This window comes from Gopherus flavomarginatus, chromosome 2, assembly GCF_025201925.1.
Source record: "Gopherus flavomarginatus isolate rGopFla2 chromosome 2, rGopFla2.mat.asm, whole genome shotgun sequence".
NCBI lineage: Eukaryota > Metazoa > Chordata > Testudines > Testudinidae > Gopherus > Gopherus flavomarginatus.
The window spans coordinates 8,611,327-8,627,529 of NC_066618.1; the positions used below are offsets into that span (position 1 = coordinate 8,611,327).

The window sequence follows — 16,203 nt, forward strand, 5'->3', positions numbered from 1 at the left end:
TGGTGTCAAATTTGCATCCTCCCTGATTGAACTAACCTCATTATCTCTAGCTTGCTTGCATATATATACCTGCCCCTGGAAATTTCCAGTACATGCATCTGACGAAGTGGGTATACACCCACGAAAGCTCATACTCCAAAACATCTGTTAGTCTATAAGGTGCCACAGGATTCTTTGCTGCTTTTACAGATCCAGACTAACACGGCTACCCCTCTGATAGAGAGACAAAAGATTCACACCTTGTGCCAAAGCTATATAGGGGGGTAGAACAGAACAAAAGAGGCTTCAGTCATGAGAAATCACCTACCCACCACCTGAGCTGGAACAAGGACTGTACCAGGAGAAAGGATTGGGCCCAGAAAAGAAAGAAGTCTAGTCTGTGAAAGAAGCTTATTGGAACATCTCTGAGGGTGAGATTTATCTGAAATCAGTTTCTTAATGTATTAGGCTTAGACTTGTGTGCTTTAGTTTTATTTTGCTTGGTAACTTACTTTGTTCTGTCTGTTATTACTTGGAACCACTTAAATCCTACTTTTTATACTTAATACCATCACTTTTGTTGATTAATTAACCCAGAGTAAGCAATTAATTCCTGGGGGAGCAAACAGCTGTGCATCTCTCTCTATCAGCATTATAGAGGGCAGATAATTTATACGTATACCCTGTATACGCTTTACACAGAATAAAGGGGATTTATTTGGGGTTTGAATCCCATTGGGAACTGGATATCAGGTGCTAGAAACCGGAGCACTTCTTAAGCTGTTTCCAGTTAAAGCCTGCAGCTTTGGGGGATTTGGCTCAGACCTGGGTCTGTGTTTGCAGCAGGCCATTGTGTCTGGCTCAACACGACAGAGTACTGAAGTCCCAAGCTGGTAGGGAAAAAGGGCTCAGAAGTAGCCTCAGCAGATCAGGTGGCGGTCCCAAGGGGGTCTCTGTGACCGAACCCATCACACATATTTCCTCTCAAACAGTTCCCTAAGACTAGGAGTGGGTCCAGAGAAAAGAGGGAAGCAGATGCAGAGGTGACCCTTTTCTTGTAGAAAGGCCTCCCTCATAAAGCACTCTTCAGAAACCCCCGCTGCATCCTTGACACCCAGGGAGACAACCTCGACCATGTGAAGATCTGGACTTTGTGAGTTTTGCACTGGAAAATAGGTTGTGGATGTTTATTGGCATCAACCATGTTGGCAAGCCACCATTCATGCAAAACGGATGGAAAACACTGGGTGTAAGCAATTGTGGGGTCAAGGCGCCATCTGGTCAGAACCTGCCATTCATGTTAACGAAGAGATCCCTGCACCAGCGGAGAGGAGTGCAAATAGATACACCACCAAGCAGGGATTTGGATCAGTGCATGACACACCCACCCTGGCGATAGGTGTTGGCTCTGGTGATTAAGTCTTGCTGACTTGCTGTTGAAAATGACTCACTCGCTCCAGCCTGGCTGTGAGGGAGGTGGGAGTGACTCTTCAGAGAGAAGATGGTGGGTTTGGGCTGAACAGTCTGAAGAGAGAGGAACCCTAGGAACAGCCAAGCCCGATGGGATGGCACAAACTGGAATTTGTGCTGGATTGGTGCTAGTTTCTTTGTTAACATTCAAATGTCAGCCAACGCTGCTATATACAGACAACCTCTTTTGGAGGTGTTTGTCCTTCCGTGTGCATTATACATGTATTTGTTATAATCCAAGGCTATAGTCACTTTGAATGGAGGTGGCTAGTTTGTTGTTAGGCATTTTGTTTTTACAACAAAAAATCAAAACTTTCTGTGTTTTTCTCAAAAAAACTCCCAAGTTGGTTAGTTGAATTGTTTAGTAGAAAAACCAGCAGGTTTATCAAAATGTGACTAGTCCTGGAGGATATTTTGATGTGCTCCCATCTGATGCCTTGGCACTAGAATTAGCCTTTTTAATGCTGCTCTGATCAAGACAGAAGTGGACACTTAAAATATTGTCAACCCTTTTTGACCCTGTCAGAGAAAAACTCAGTTCTCACCTTTTGGTTGGGTGCAGCAAAGTCAGATACTTTATTTTCTCTTTACAATTGCATAGAAGGAGGGTGTGCACTAGGACACAGGGTTTCCCCCTCCTAGGCAGGTCTCTCTACAGGTAAACAATTCCAGCATTTATACCTTTTGTTACAGACAATAATAAGCAACAGCTGCATTTTGTTTATACATAGGCCATCTTGATACCTTATTTTTCTCATTCTATTTAGATGCTAGTCTGCATTTCACCTTATCGACACAAGGTCACAACAACTTCTCCCACAGTTCTTCCCCATTCACCTCGCACAATCCTCACTTCTACATATCTCGCGTTATTAGCGTTACGGCTGGCCTGACTCTTGCTCACAGAGGTGACTGACTGCATTGAAATCCCTTTCAAATCCCTGTCAGTTTTTGCTCTACTTCCACAACCCGAACAGCTAGTCAAAGTCTGGGGTCCCAACAGCTTTCCAGCTGGGAGTACAGATTGACAATGGAGCCTGGTATTTTCTTTGATGCAAGCTTGTTGACTTAGGAGAAATGTACAAAGTCCTGCTTCTCCAAATGCTGCAAGAATCAAAACAGGGGGGAATGTCTTTGCTCACAGCCTCTTTAACCAGCACCTGATCTCGAAGTCCTTTCTTCAGCTTCTGCAGGCTCGTGCACTGTCCTTGTTCAGGCTCTCCCCACATCTCTCCCAGTCTGCCTTCCTTCAACTTGTTCAGTATCTCTCTGATACTGACCTGATCCATAACAATGTTTAGCCTAACCCACTGCAAAATTTAAAAAAATCAGTAGAATGGAAAGCTTGGGGTTTATTAACAGGACAGAGTCTTTCAAGCCACTAGTTCAAAATCCATCCCAAAAAAGTGATGAGCCAAGGTTGTTAACATGTGATTGCTGTTCAGGGGTTTGTATGCACTCAGCTTAGTTGCCTCTGCCCAGTCTTCATTAAGCAGGGTTCGTTCCCACCATCTCCAAAAACAGTCGCCAGCCGGCTGGCACTTACTGGAACCTCAGCTGGGAGGCCTTGGACTGATTGGACAACAGAGCAAGCTACCTTCTTACTCATAGAGGCTGTGTTTTCAGATCAGGCCTGAGGCACGCCTTTGGAAGCATACAAGGGAAGCTTGCATTGTGTCCTGGGGAGAAATGGAGGATTTCCGTTGCTCTAGAACGGGAGTGTGACATGCTTTGTGCAATGGCTGACCGGCTAATTATAACGAGGCAGGACCCTGTTTGCATCGAAACGAAGGAAACCAGAAGGACAAACTGAGCTATGCAGTTTGCCTGAATCGCACAGATGTGAAAAGAGGCAGGTGAACAGTGCTGAGGGTAGCCAGTCTGCGCCCAAATTAAAGGGCGTGGCGAGTGCTCCTTGTCTCCTTGGTTCACGTGGGACATGTCTTTGTGTGGAACTGTCGTTTCTCTAAGTGTTTCCTTCCATTCCCGTGGAAGAGAAATATCAGCCCCAGAGCTGCTGCGCTGGCCATTTAGAGCCCAGTCACTCACTTCGGTTCTCCTAAGGCTGCTGCTGCTCCTGCTGCTCGAGGATTAATCTGTCTTTAGACTGCAGAGCCACAGGTACGAAGCCGATCGGCCTCTGCTTAAGCGACCGAAGTGCTGATGAGACCGGAATGCTTTCAGTTGCTGGCCAGACGTTGGGCCCTGGAAGGCTGGGCCGGGACTTTGTGTGTGGGACAGGACCTGGCACAGTGGGAGCCTTGAAGTGGGACATGGGAGAATTGAAACAGCTCTTCAGGAAGTCACGTAGCTCGTGCTGATCTGGCTGAGGATTTGCTGGGTTAAGGGAAACAAAGTGTTAAATGTTTTGGCACATGCTCAGCCTAGTCATGTTTGTTTTAGGCAGAATTTGGAGAATGGGGTGAAAAGGGCAAAAAGTAACTGCAGGGCTCCAAGAAAAAAATAGATGAGGGGAAAAGATCAAGACAGCTAAGTACAAGTAAACAAACTGGACACAGCCAAAATAGATCACAAGCCCCATTTTACAGGTGGGGAATGGAAGAGCTACAAAGGGATCTCACAAAACTGGGTGACTGGGCAACAGAATGGCAGATGAAATTCAGTGTTGACAACTGCAAAGTAATGCACATTGGAAAACATAATCCCAACTATATAGATAAAATGATGGGGTCTAAATTAGCTGTTACCACTCAAAGATCTTGGAGTCATTGTGGATAATTCTCTGAAAACATCCACTCAATGTGCAGCGACAGTCAAAAAAGTGAACAGAATGTTGGGAATCATTAAGAAGGGATAGATTATAAGGCAGAAAATATCATATTGCCTCTGTATAAATCCATGGTACACCCACATCTTGAATACTGTGTGCAGATGTGATCACCCCATCTCAAAAAAGATATATTGGAGTTGGAAAAGGTTCCGAAAAGGGCAACAGAAATGATTGAGGTATGGTACAGTTTCCATATGAGGAAAGATTAATCACATTTGGGACTCTCTGCTTACTTCCCCTGGCCGATAGGTCCTTGCAAAGCCCGCTCTGCAGCCCCTGTGGCTGGGCTTGGGCACCTCCCTGTCTCCCCAGGAGCCCGGGCTGTTCTGTGCTCCTAACAATATGTTTTAACATAAGTGGAGCAGGGTGGCAGCGGAGCCCCACATAAAACTGACGGGGGTAGGGAGGCAAAAGGGGCAGCAGCCCCGGGGCCCAGCGATTTAAAAGCACTGAAGGGCTGGCTGGGGGAGGCTAGCCGAAGCCGGCCCCTTCCAGGGATCCAGAGCTGCCCCACCACCTTGCCCAGGGACCCGGCAATTCTGTCGGCAGCCCTGCCCGTACCCCTACTTCCTGTGCCTATGGTCCTGGCTGCCGCCCCGCGGCCTACACCCAGCTCTGGACCACACCTGGAGTGGACAGGGGCCTGGCTTTCTTTTTCTTGGCTGGATCCCCACTAATTCTAAATCCACCACTGAGTCCCATTGATTGGAGTAAAATATTCCTAGATTATAAAACCAGCAGGGGCCATTCTGACCCTCTGCTGTAAGCACCTGCATAACACAGTATCACATTCCCCAGGGTACAATCTGGACTGTGGAACAGCTGTGTCCTCTCAACTCTCCAACCTGGGGTGCCTTTCACACTGCTTCGCTTTGAGAGCAACCCCACTTGGTCTGTTTACACACAGCCTGTAGCATGCAAAATCACTCCTACCTGAATTATAGACTGCTTCTAGCCACCCACTCCTGAATTATATTGAAGAGTGACACCAGCAAATTCCCAGTCCCAGACATATCCCCAGAAGAGTACGTCTTGTACTGCCAGCTTTTTCCTACAGTGCAGTAAAAGCTCATAGAAAGTCCGTCGTTTCATTAACAGAAAATGATATGCACAAACTCTGTTATCTCAAATAGAAGTTCCAGACACTGGTTTAGCTAAAACAAGTTTATTAACTACAGAAAGATAGATTTTAAGTGATTACAAGTAATGAGGCATAAAAGTCAGAACTGGTTACAAAGAAGTAGAAGGTAAAACGCAAACTAATAACTAACTTATCAAGCTAAGTGAACTTAAAGCAAAAAGGTTTTTCTCACCACAGGATCACAGCAGTCTGGCTGGATATTTCAGCCAAGACCTCTCCCCCAGTTTGACAATGCTCCTTTTATCTTTCAAATGTTGTTGATGCCATGAGTAGAGATGAGGGGAGAGAGGTGATTTGTATCCTCTGTTCCTCATTTTTATATCTTTCCCTCGTCTCTGATAATCATCTCCAGCTGGGGTTCAGGGGACAGCAAGTCTGTCTGCCAAGGTGCAACTTTCTCACTCACACCCTTCTTCCTGCTAAAGAATGACTGTTTAACCAGGTGATTGTCCAATTGATTGTGTTGCCACCTGGCTGAGTCATCAGATTGCTCTTTTCTCTGAGGAACTGGTTTGTGCCTACGTTTCTAAACTTGGAGCATGTCTCAGTAATGTTATACAGTAGAAGCTTATAAATTTACATACAATGTTGTTTTACCAGAACAATAATGATCAGCAAATTATGAATTTTCAAATGATATCTCACAAGGCCTACTTTGTATACAATGTATCATAGACTTGTAAAAGTGGTGAACATAATGGTACAGTCTGTACCCTTATCTGCCCATAACTTCTGTGTGAACTAGAATATGTCTTTTAAAAAAACATCTTGAGTTAAAGACTGAGTGACAGAGAATCCACCACACCACTAGTTAAATTAATTCAACGGTTAATTACCCTCACTTAAAAACTTGCACCTTATTTCTAATCTGGAGTTGTCTAGCTGCTCTCTTCTACTGAATGGGAGTATGGGTTTCAGAATCTAACTCCTACCAAATCGGAGTAGGGCTGGGAGTGAAAACCAGATGTCCTGTCCTTCTCCTTTGTCTTAGCTCAACAATATGTATATTGTGTTTTTATAACATTCTCTGCAGGTCATTTGACAGAAGTGCAAGAGGGATATTCTTTTACTGGTGTCCAGCCTTTGTCTTTTGTTATGGTGGTTTTGTAGTAGCTACCCATGATCACATGCCCATGAGATGATTTCTCTGTCAGGAAGAAGTGAATGAAGCAAGGGGCAAAACCTTTGATTGAGAAATTTGTACTATTCTTGGCAGTTCTGCAGATGGAACAATGAGACCCTTGAAAGTGGAATCTGAAATGATGCCTCATAGTGCTTGGTGGGGAGAGCTGCCTGCCTGAACCCAAAGAATGGTGAATTGTCTGTCTTTCTTTTTTTTCTTTTTAGTACTGAAGTCACCAACAGCAGTGATTTTTTTCAAAGCTTTCCGGCTATGCAGCGAAGATCTGCAGCAAAGAAGCAGCTATTTTTTTCCTCTCCGTGAAAGGTAGGGAACTCCGAATAATTCTGTTAATAATATACAGCTCCTTGTGTATCTCAGGTAGGAATAAAATACGATTTTCACAGCAAGGGGGCACTTCACACTTTAACCTTTGCCTTTGTGAGATCCCAAGGTATTGACCCTTGTGATATTGACAAGATTGGGAAGCGTGAAACTTGGCTTACCTTCTGTTTTCCCTTATGCCAACTTTCAAAGTCCACATAATGTCTTATGTTAAAGATGAATTTAAGCTGTAGAATTGAGACTCCAGTCTGTATTTTCAATGCCCCCAAATTTGGATCTGAGGTATTGGTCCAGCCCATTAAAAAGATGAGAATGGGTGGGAACTTGATCCAGATCTGAAATAGAACATGGATAAGATTTTCAAAAGTGCCTGGGTAACTTAGCAGCCTAACTCCCAGTGAAACTCAAAGCTTTAACATTTTTTAACTAAAATCTATTTCCAAAATTGGGATCTGGATCCAAATTTGGCTTTCAAACACACCAAGCAATTTTCTATGGAAAAAGATCCTGGGAATGGCTTCCCTACCCTGTATAGTCAGTCCAGTTTCCATTGTCTTTCTCCCATGCATCAGCTGGGAAGAGAAACAAAAGCAGGAAAGCTGGATTGCAAAACCACAGGAGCAGGTACCTGAAGCTATTGTTAACTCCTCTTGTTCAGTTGACTAGGCTTCATATCAATGGTGCCATTTACAAAACTAAAGGAATTTTGAAAATTAAACGCTTGTGAAAATGTCCTTTTGAAACTTGGAGATTTCAGTAACTTTTGTTGAAGTTGAGCTGCAGAGCACAAAGAAACTGTGTGTGAGAGAAAGACTCACCTGTTGGATCACATCTTTAGGACAGTAAGTTCACCGGGGCCTGGGATGTAAGCGTACCTGTACCACCCATACCACAATGGGGTCCTGGCCTGGTTGGGACACTAGAGATATGTTTACAGCCTCCCAGCCCGGGTAGAGAGACCGGCACTAGCTTCACTTGTGCTAGTGCACTGAACGCAGCAGTATGGCCATTGTGGCACTAGCCACCCGAGTCCAAGCCCGACTGACCCCTGGGTCTGTGCTTGGCTGGCTAGTCTGAGCCACCACCTGTGCTGTAGCATTCCCATTGCTATTTTTCGCACGCTCAAGCAGAACTAGCATGATCTGTCTCCCTGGGCTGGGAAGCTCGCTGCTAGTAGCAGTGTAGACATACCCTAGGTGCTACTGTGATATCAATATGGCATTGTCAATTCCAATCAGGAATCATGAGTCAGGCCCCCCCCAGAATCATGGCATTGGTTTAAAAATCACTCGGGCTGTTTAATCATCTATTTTGGGTAGTTTGTGTTTACCTTGAGGTTTCTGAGCCTTCAGGGTGCACTTGGTTTGCATTTATAAGCTTTTCCTCACAGTCATGAGGGCTAGAAATTTACTGTTTTTAAAAACATGCATGCTGAGAGTCTCATATAACCACATGACTCCAGGAGCTGAGGCTTTAAGAGAAACATTCATTCTCATGAGACCAGCAATAAAACCACGAGGTGGCAACACTATAGGTGGTGATAAACACAAGGTTAGGGCGTATTGGTTATATCAGTTGTTCATTCTGCACTTGTTGTAATGTCAATGTGCAGAATAATTCTACCAGCCTAGGGTTTTTTTAAAAAAAGAGAATTTCAGGTGCTCAATCACTCACTCAATGGCTTTTTGGAAATCTATTTAAAGTTCCTATCTGGCCCCCATTATTGTCATATCTGAGCATCTCACAGTCGTTAATGTGTTCATCCACAACATAGTGTGGTAGGGCAGTTCTGTTATCCCAGTTTTAGAAATGGGAAACTGAGGCACGGTGAGGCTAAGTGACTTGCCCATGTGGTCACACAGGAAAACAGTGACAGAGCAGGAGCTGAACCAAGGTGTTCCAAGACTAGTTCCCTAATCACTGGACCATTCTTCTTCTCCCAGACAAAAACTCATTCTCTTTTCCTCTCCTCCCTTCCCCAGTTCTCCCTGGACCAAACATGGCTGCATAAGCTGTGGCTGCAAAAGGGAAAAAGCAGGCATTGTCTGTGTAGACAAAAGTGTGACCTAGCTGCCTCTGCGTGTCATTAGTTACTAGGCACCCACAATGAGTGTGCACCCTATTTTGGGCACTTTGACGTTTGCTGGCCCCAAACTGGTCTATGTAGTGCAATGGTGGATTTGCATGTGTGGGATATGTTTATGGGTGATTGTATTCCTTTGGTCTTAGCTTGTCTTGCAGCGCTGTGAAAATAAAATGAAAGGTCTCTTATGTGAGTGTTCATGCCTTGGTTGGGGAAACCTGGCATTTGGATACACAAAATGAGGTGTGCATGTGTATTTTTGCAGGTAGAACCTAGTCAACGGGCCAAAACCTATGGTTCTGTTAGTGCAGGGGTAGGCAACCTATGGCACATGTGCGGAAGGCAGTATGCGAGCTGATTTTCAGTAGCTCTCACACTGCCTGGGTCCTGGCCACCGGTCCGGGGGGCTCTGCATTTTAATTTAATTTTAAACGAAGCTTCTTAAAACATTTTTAAAACCTTATTTACTGTACATGCAACAATAATTTAGTTATATATTATAGACTTATAGAAAGAGACCTTCTAAAAACGTTAAAATGCATTACTGGCACACGAAACCTTAAATCAGAGTGAATAAATGAAGACTTGGCACAGCACTTCTGAAAGGTTGCTGACCCCTGTGTTAGTGGGTAATGCTGCCTGATTGGGCCCAGTGTTTCTAAGGGGAAAGAAGGTGAAATTGGAGCTCTAGCCTTAGCAAATATGAATAGATGCATAACTTAACCTCCTTACTGGTGGTTCCTGCCTGAATCTCTTCGCAATGATGGAATGTGGGCAGGTTCTTTAAAGAGCTGTCGCACCAGTGAAAAACGATGTACAGGTGAGGTAGAGCAAGCAGTGCATTTTGGGAATGCATTTCACTTTGGACTCCCATGCCAAGGGGATTATGAAGCACTGATGTAGATAGGTCCATCTGTGTTCCCGGTGAGCCTGATTATCCACTGCCTTTCCCCTGTGGAACCGCTTCCCCCGGACAAAGTGGTGGTAAAATGCTACCCTGCTATCTGGCGAGTGTTTTACATCTACTGCACAGTGACTTAGTGGAGTGTAAATGACTATATCAGGAGGTGCAGAATGAGGCTCACATATGCAGTATTCGCAACTCTCATGTTGTTTGGTATTTTTTCATAAAATCCCAGTTTTAGGAATCATGTGAACATGATTTCAGCTTTCATGAAAAAGATATAGTTTCTAAACTTCCTGGTTGCAGAGAAAAGCATGAAAACATGACCCGCTAAAGCCTCAAAAACCAAGTCAAATAAAGAGGTCCCCACTGTTTTAAAATTTATTTTAAATAACCTCATGAATTCTAAAATGATTTCATGATTTTTGAGAGTCCGATCCATGATTTTGGAGCTCTTGGGGTGGGCAATTGCATACATTGAAACACATTAAGTATGTTTTCTCAAACAGTGATACATCAAAGAACTTAGTTTTAATACATATCTTGGTGTGGTTTTAGGCTGATTTTTCTCTTTCACCAGTACAACTCTACTGACTCCAATGGGGTAAATTTTGATTTGCATCAACGTGAAAGGAGAACTGGGCCCATTTAGTAATAACTTTAAAAATAACATAGGGCCATACCCTTAGAGTCATGCTTAGCATCTACTTTATCCTTCCTCAGGGAAAGAGAACAGATCCTCAGTACACCCTAAAGCAAATCCTTTAGGTCTTTATTTATCTTCACTGTACTTAGGCAGAGCAGTGAGTACTATAAATACCCTGGGTCTCCATTAGAGTTTCATGTCTTTGCCTGTCTCTTTCTTACAAAGCTTAGTAAGAAACAGCCACGTGAAGTGCATGAATCCAACACAGATTGTGTGTAACCAAAATGACTTAGATGGGTGAAGGGAGGGAATTTTCCTTCTGTCTTTGGGATTGGTCCTAGAATGCTTATGCTTTCTAGTTTGTGGGGGGTTTGTGGTTTGTCAGCTCTCTCTCCAAAGCGGAAATGAAAAAAAGATGTGCCCTGGCTCCAGGCTTCTGTTCCAATGGACAAGTTTCTGCTGCATCAAATCATCAGCAGTGAAGAGCGTGCTGTGTATCGGACCAGATCCTGTGTTCTCTGTACATTCAGACTCCCATTTCAGTTACAGCGTTGGGTCATGCCTGCGTATGCTTGCTTTTTCCTTACTTATTTCAAATTTCTAAAATTCCGCCCTCTGGCTAAGGGCATAGTAACAGAACTGATTAAACACACATGCAAATCTGTCTCTATTCAGAGGCAAAAGAGAGAACAGTCCCTAAAACAGCCAGTCCTTCCCCTCTCCCTTAGCCAGGCATACCCTTTTCACCCATGTGTCCATTTCATCCACTGGGTTTGTCTTTAACCAAGATTGTAAACGCTTTGGGGCAGGACTGTCTCACAATCGGGGCCCTCTCCATCCTTTCTTATAATGTTGAAAAAAAGAGATTATGCCTTAAAGATTTTCAAATTTGAGTCTGCTGGACTCAGGTGCACTCAGAAATCTGCTGTCTCTCATACACGCAGCAGGCAGTGTGTTCTAGTGGTTAGAAGCACTGGCCTGGAAGTCACAAGGCCTGGCTACTGTTCCTGGCTTGGTCACTAACCTCCTGTGTCACCCTGGTCAAATCACTTTGCCTCTGGTTTCCCACCCTTTGTCTGTCTTGTCTGTTTAGACTAAGAACTCTTTGGGGCAGAGACTAGCACAAGGGGTCGCCAATCTCAGCTGAGGCTTGTAACAGGTACCACAATACAAATTAAAATACACACATGCAAAGTTGAATTTTCCATAGGTGTCTAAGGAGTCTTTACTGCACACAAAGTCCAAGCTCTGACTGCAATCTTCCAACCGCACACACATCAGTTTGACCAGAGTCAGCAGGCACTCGGGACCCAGGTCCTAGGACCCTGCTGGGGGATGGGTCAGAGCTCGAGTCCCACTGTGCCTCTGAGAACCAGGTCTAGCAATTTAAACCCAGTGCAGTGTGGACTTGGAAACATGGAGTTCATGAGCCTGAATCCCACAGACCCAGGTTTACAGTGCAAATACACAAACCCGAAAAGGGCCCATGTGATACATGAGACTCTTCTTTAACCCCTCTGGTGATGGCTAGAAGCTGATGAGTCCGTCATGCTCCTTGTCATCTATAAAACTAACTCCAGCCGTTGCTTATACACACCAGATGTGTTCACCATAAGATCCTTTGATGCTCTGACAGGTAGGGTGACCAGATGTCCCGATTTTATAGGGACAGTCCCGATATTTGGGCCTTTTTCTTACATAGTGCCTATTACCCCCCACCGCTCTCTTGATTTTTCACACTTGCTGTCTGGTCACCCTACTGCCAGGTGTGGCTGAAGTTAATTTAAATGAGGTATTTTGCACACAGTGCCTCCTAGTGGCTTCACGGCATAACATGGATTAGCATTCTACTGTGCAGCCCTCTATAACATTGGCTAACACGGATGGGTCTTGGAACTCAGGCAGTAGAGGCTCATAGATTAAGATCCAGAGAGCCGAGGTTCGCTGCTCGTAGCCCACCCACAATGGAACATGATGCATCCAGATTACAAGTGCTTGTTGCTTACAACTGGATCAAGCCACGTAATTTCTTCTTACACTTTGTGTTACTGTTCCTAGGAGAGATGTAGCATCTGCGTTGCCAAATATATTTGTGGCCAAAAGGAGTTTTTTGGTGACACGGACCCTAGAAATGAGGGCGCAGTCATCAGATCATTATATACCTCTTGCAAATATATGTAGGCCCAGATTTTCAAATGCAGCTACTAATTGAGAGTGCTGGGAGTTCATTTTGACACCACGGGCCACAATTCCTGTTCAAGTCAATGGGAGCTGCAGGTGCTTTGTACCTCTCTATATCAAGCCCCTTAAAAAGCTGGGCACCCAGAATTTGAAGCCCCCACCAAATGTAGTGACTAATCTTGAAACCATTAGCTCAGTTTCTCCAAGTTGCACCCACTGAGCCGTGTAATTGGCATAGCTGCGTTTGGTGATGCGCAGTGTCTGCTTTCTCTTCATGACAGCTGTGGTTCCTTCCACAGTGCAACAGCTTCCAAAAGCTAAAGAGATTTTTCTTTGAATGCAGCCAGGAAGGCAGTCAGTTCTTACAACTGCTTCAAGGCTTGGCTTCCGGCAGAAACAGATCTAATTTGTCATCCAGTGGCTGTCTAAAGCACTGTAAAATCCTTGGGCTCCTCCTGCGTAGAGAACAAACAAACCAATGGGAGATTGGCTGAGAGTGCAGGGACTGATTCTTCAGTCACTTACACTTGGGCAGAGTGGGTGTACAGCAATTAGTGTTTTACACCTACTTTGCGCTGGTATAAATGATGACACCACAGTGCTTGGGAATGGACAATCCACTACCTCTGCAACATTGACCCTGCTTTTCAGTACAGACTTTCTTTGTCTGATGTTATCTGGGGTGGAAACACATGCGAGAGCTCAAGGATGCTATCATGTATTGGCTGAGTTCCTGATCCTGCAACAGGATCCACACAGAGAGAGCTTTATGCTTGCGCTGAATCCGTTGAAGTTAGTTGGATGCTGTGCAGATGTAAGGATCTAACCACTGGGATACATTTGCAGGATCAGGGCCATAGCGCCTAGGTGATTATGTGGACCCCAGAGGTTGGCCCATAGAAAGGAAATAAACCCTAGTAGTACAGACAGCTGATGAAGATTCTCCTTTAGCCCAGATGGTACAGATGCATGTTTTAGGAGCCAAGAGACAAGGTTTCTGTCATTACAACTGGCTGTGATTGATGATTTGTGATGATCTCAGTGCTGGCTGCCAAGGTGAAGCACTGAGATCCCTGTCTGTCAGTGCCAAGAGGATAAAACCTGCCCAGCTTAGTTACCTCAAATCTGATGGCCAAATTGCCACATGGCATGAGGCAGCCCCACAGGCAGGACCTGACAGGGATGTAAAGTTTGTTTTCCCCCGTATGGAAAGCTACTGGGGGAAAGGGGCAGGATTCCTGCTGTAGAACCAATGGAGAGTTCCTCTTCACCAGCTCTGGGGCTCCATGATTCCTCTCTAGATACTGGCCACCCTGGCTCCAGTGCTCAAGCCCTGTCTGCCAACAGTGGAACCGGGACCCGCTGGCTATGGCACAGTGCAAAACGGAGCCATGGGAAAGTGAATGGGGCCTCGGTGGGAGCTAGGGCTGGCTGGTCACTTTTGAGTGGCATGTCCCGCCGTCGGAAAATGCCGATAGGGTAACAGTGAAAAGTTTCACAGAAACGTGTCGCCTTTGACCATGACGCGTTTGGAAATGAAAACCAGCCTTTCAATCAGGGCGCTAGGTTCCATTTTGCCCTGTTAAGAGCGGGACCGTTTCAATTTTTCCCTCGCTAAATGGCTTTTCATTTTGATTTTGCATTTGACATCGGGCAGTGTAAAACAAAACCAGTGTCAAATCAGAATGAAACATTTGGATGGACCCAAAATACCACTTTTTTTGTGGGTGCGGAACTTTGTTTCACAGAAAACGTTGATGTTTTTTGTTTTCCTTCCGGAATGGAAGAAATTTCAAAATAGTAAAATTCCTCCACAAATGAAAAATCCGGTTCCTGCACAACAGGAGCTGCTGTGCACTGAGCACTCTGGAAAATCAGGGCCCTTAGTTAGGTGCTTGAGCATGCATTTAGGAGCCTACCTTCAGGTCCCTGATTTTTAATTTTTTTTTAAAATAACTTGGCCCTACATCCTTAGTTCCACACCTAGGTAAGTGGCCTGATTTTTTCTGAGGTACAGAAGGCTCTGTGCTGTAATTGGAATCATCACATTGTCATTTTTCTGGGTGAATATCAGACCAGAGTATAACTCTTGGGGGAAATTGGCAAAGGAAAAAAGAACCCTTTGTGTCCCCAGTGGAAAGGAATTTGCAGCACGTCTTCTTGGTGTTTACTCAGTCCGTGAGTCAGCCTTCCCATGCCCCGCTCCTATTGGAGGGATCATCTCTAACAGGAAGCTTTCCCCAGCCAAGCTCCAGTGTTGGAGTCTCCAGGCGTGTGCAGCGGGAAGAGAGATTGATTTGAAGGAGGGGAGGAAAAGAAACAGTTTGAAGATCTGCCTTTGCAAGCTGTTCCTGTCTAGGTTCCCTGGCCAGCAGAATCCGTGAAGCGGGAAAGTGTATGATTCTTTCCCTGCTGGGTACGAAGATACCAAAGCCAAGAAGGATGGGACGGTTTTGCAGAGCGCTGAGTCCAGGAATTCTCAGTATGTTGATTTTCTTTTCCTAAGCTGCTTTTAGCCTGAAAGTGCTGCTGATTCCTGTACAGGAGCTTTGAAAATTATCCGCCTCTTGAGCCAGCTCTGCCAGTGCTCAGACATCTCCTATCTTCTGTCTTTATTTTACTTCCTTTTCTCTCTTATCAGGACATCTGCATGGGAACAAATGGCTCAATTCTCTATTGCTCTGCACCTTGTGCCATCAATCACACCAGTGCAAAATGCAATCATTCCAATTTGGTAGCATTTTTTATGCTCTTTACCCTGGTATAATCAACTCCACAAGGTGCAGGGCATGAGAAATGTGGCCCATTTCTTTGCTGCATAGTGGGTCCTCCAGGTGTAAGTGCTGAGTGCCCCCAACTCCCATAGGCTTTGAGGGTTTGGGGTCTGATCTGGCGTTTTCTGAAGCCAATGGAAAGACTCCTATTGACTTCAAGGGGTTTTGGATCAGGCCCTGGGCCTGGTACTTGTTCCCTGCTAGAAGTCACGACCCCCAGTGACTTCAGACACATCTGGAGATTATGACTTTGCTGATTGCAAGGGAGCTAGGGTGACCAGATGTCCTGATTTTATAGAGACAGTCCCAGTATTAGAGGCTTTGTTTTATAAAGTGGCCTATTACCCCCTACTCCTTGTCCCGATTTTTCATACTTGCCATCTGGTCACCCTACAAGGGACAAAGAAGCCGCAGGAGTGGTAGGGAGCCCGGATCAGTTAACTTTGGACTATTACCAAACAGGAGGTGAGGCAGACAGAAAGCTCCCTCTCTCCGCACCGTTAACAGAATAGTCCCAGGAGGAGGCCCCAGCAGCTCCGTAACATTAGATTTCCACACCCAGAAATGACAAAGGTGCATCTGGAAGAATTTAGTTTTCAAAGATCTTTTTCTGCTAGCTGGTAACAGCTTGTTGGGTTTGAAACGCTTCTGTCTGAGGAGCAGAGCGCTCCGCGTTGCTGGGAAAGGGGGAGAGAACTGGCTTTTAGCGCCGCAGGGAGGGGTGGGAGGAGACTCTGAGAAGCTACCAAGGGGCCCGGTGCCTCTTGCA

The 16,203-nt window shown here is 45.2% G+C and overlaps 1 protein-coding gene across 4 annotated transcripts in view; it reads left to right on the forward strand.

The window, feature by feature from the left end:
- GJC2 (gap junction protein gamma 2) overlaps positions 1–16,203 on the forward strand; it is a 126,167-nt gene that overhangs the window by 44,094 nt on the left and 65,870 nt on the right. For 2 of the 4 annotated variants that reach the window (XM_050942728.1, XM_050942730.1), the window contains one exon: positions 6,729–6,828. The gene's annotated coding sequence lies outside the window, so the exon portion shown is untranslated. Of the gene's footprint in view, positions 1–348; positions 411–6,728; positions 6,829–14,925; positions 15,143–16,203 lie in introns of those variants that run through there. The other 2 variants (XM_050942731.1, XM_050942727.1) reach the window with 2 other exon arrangements.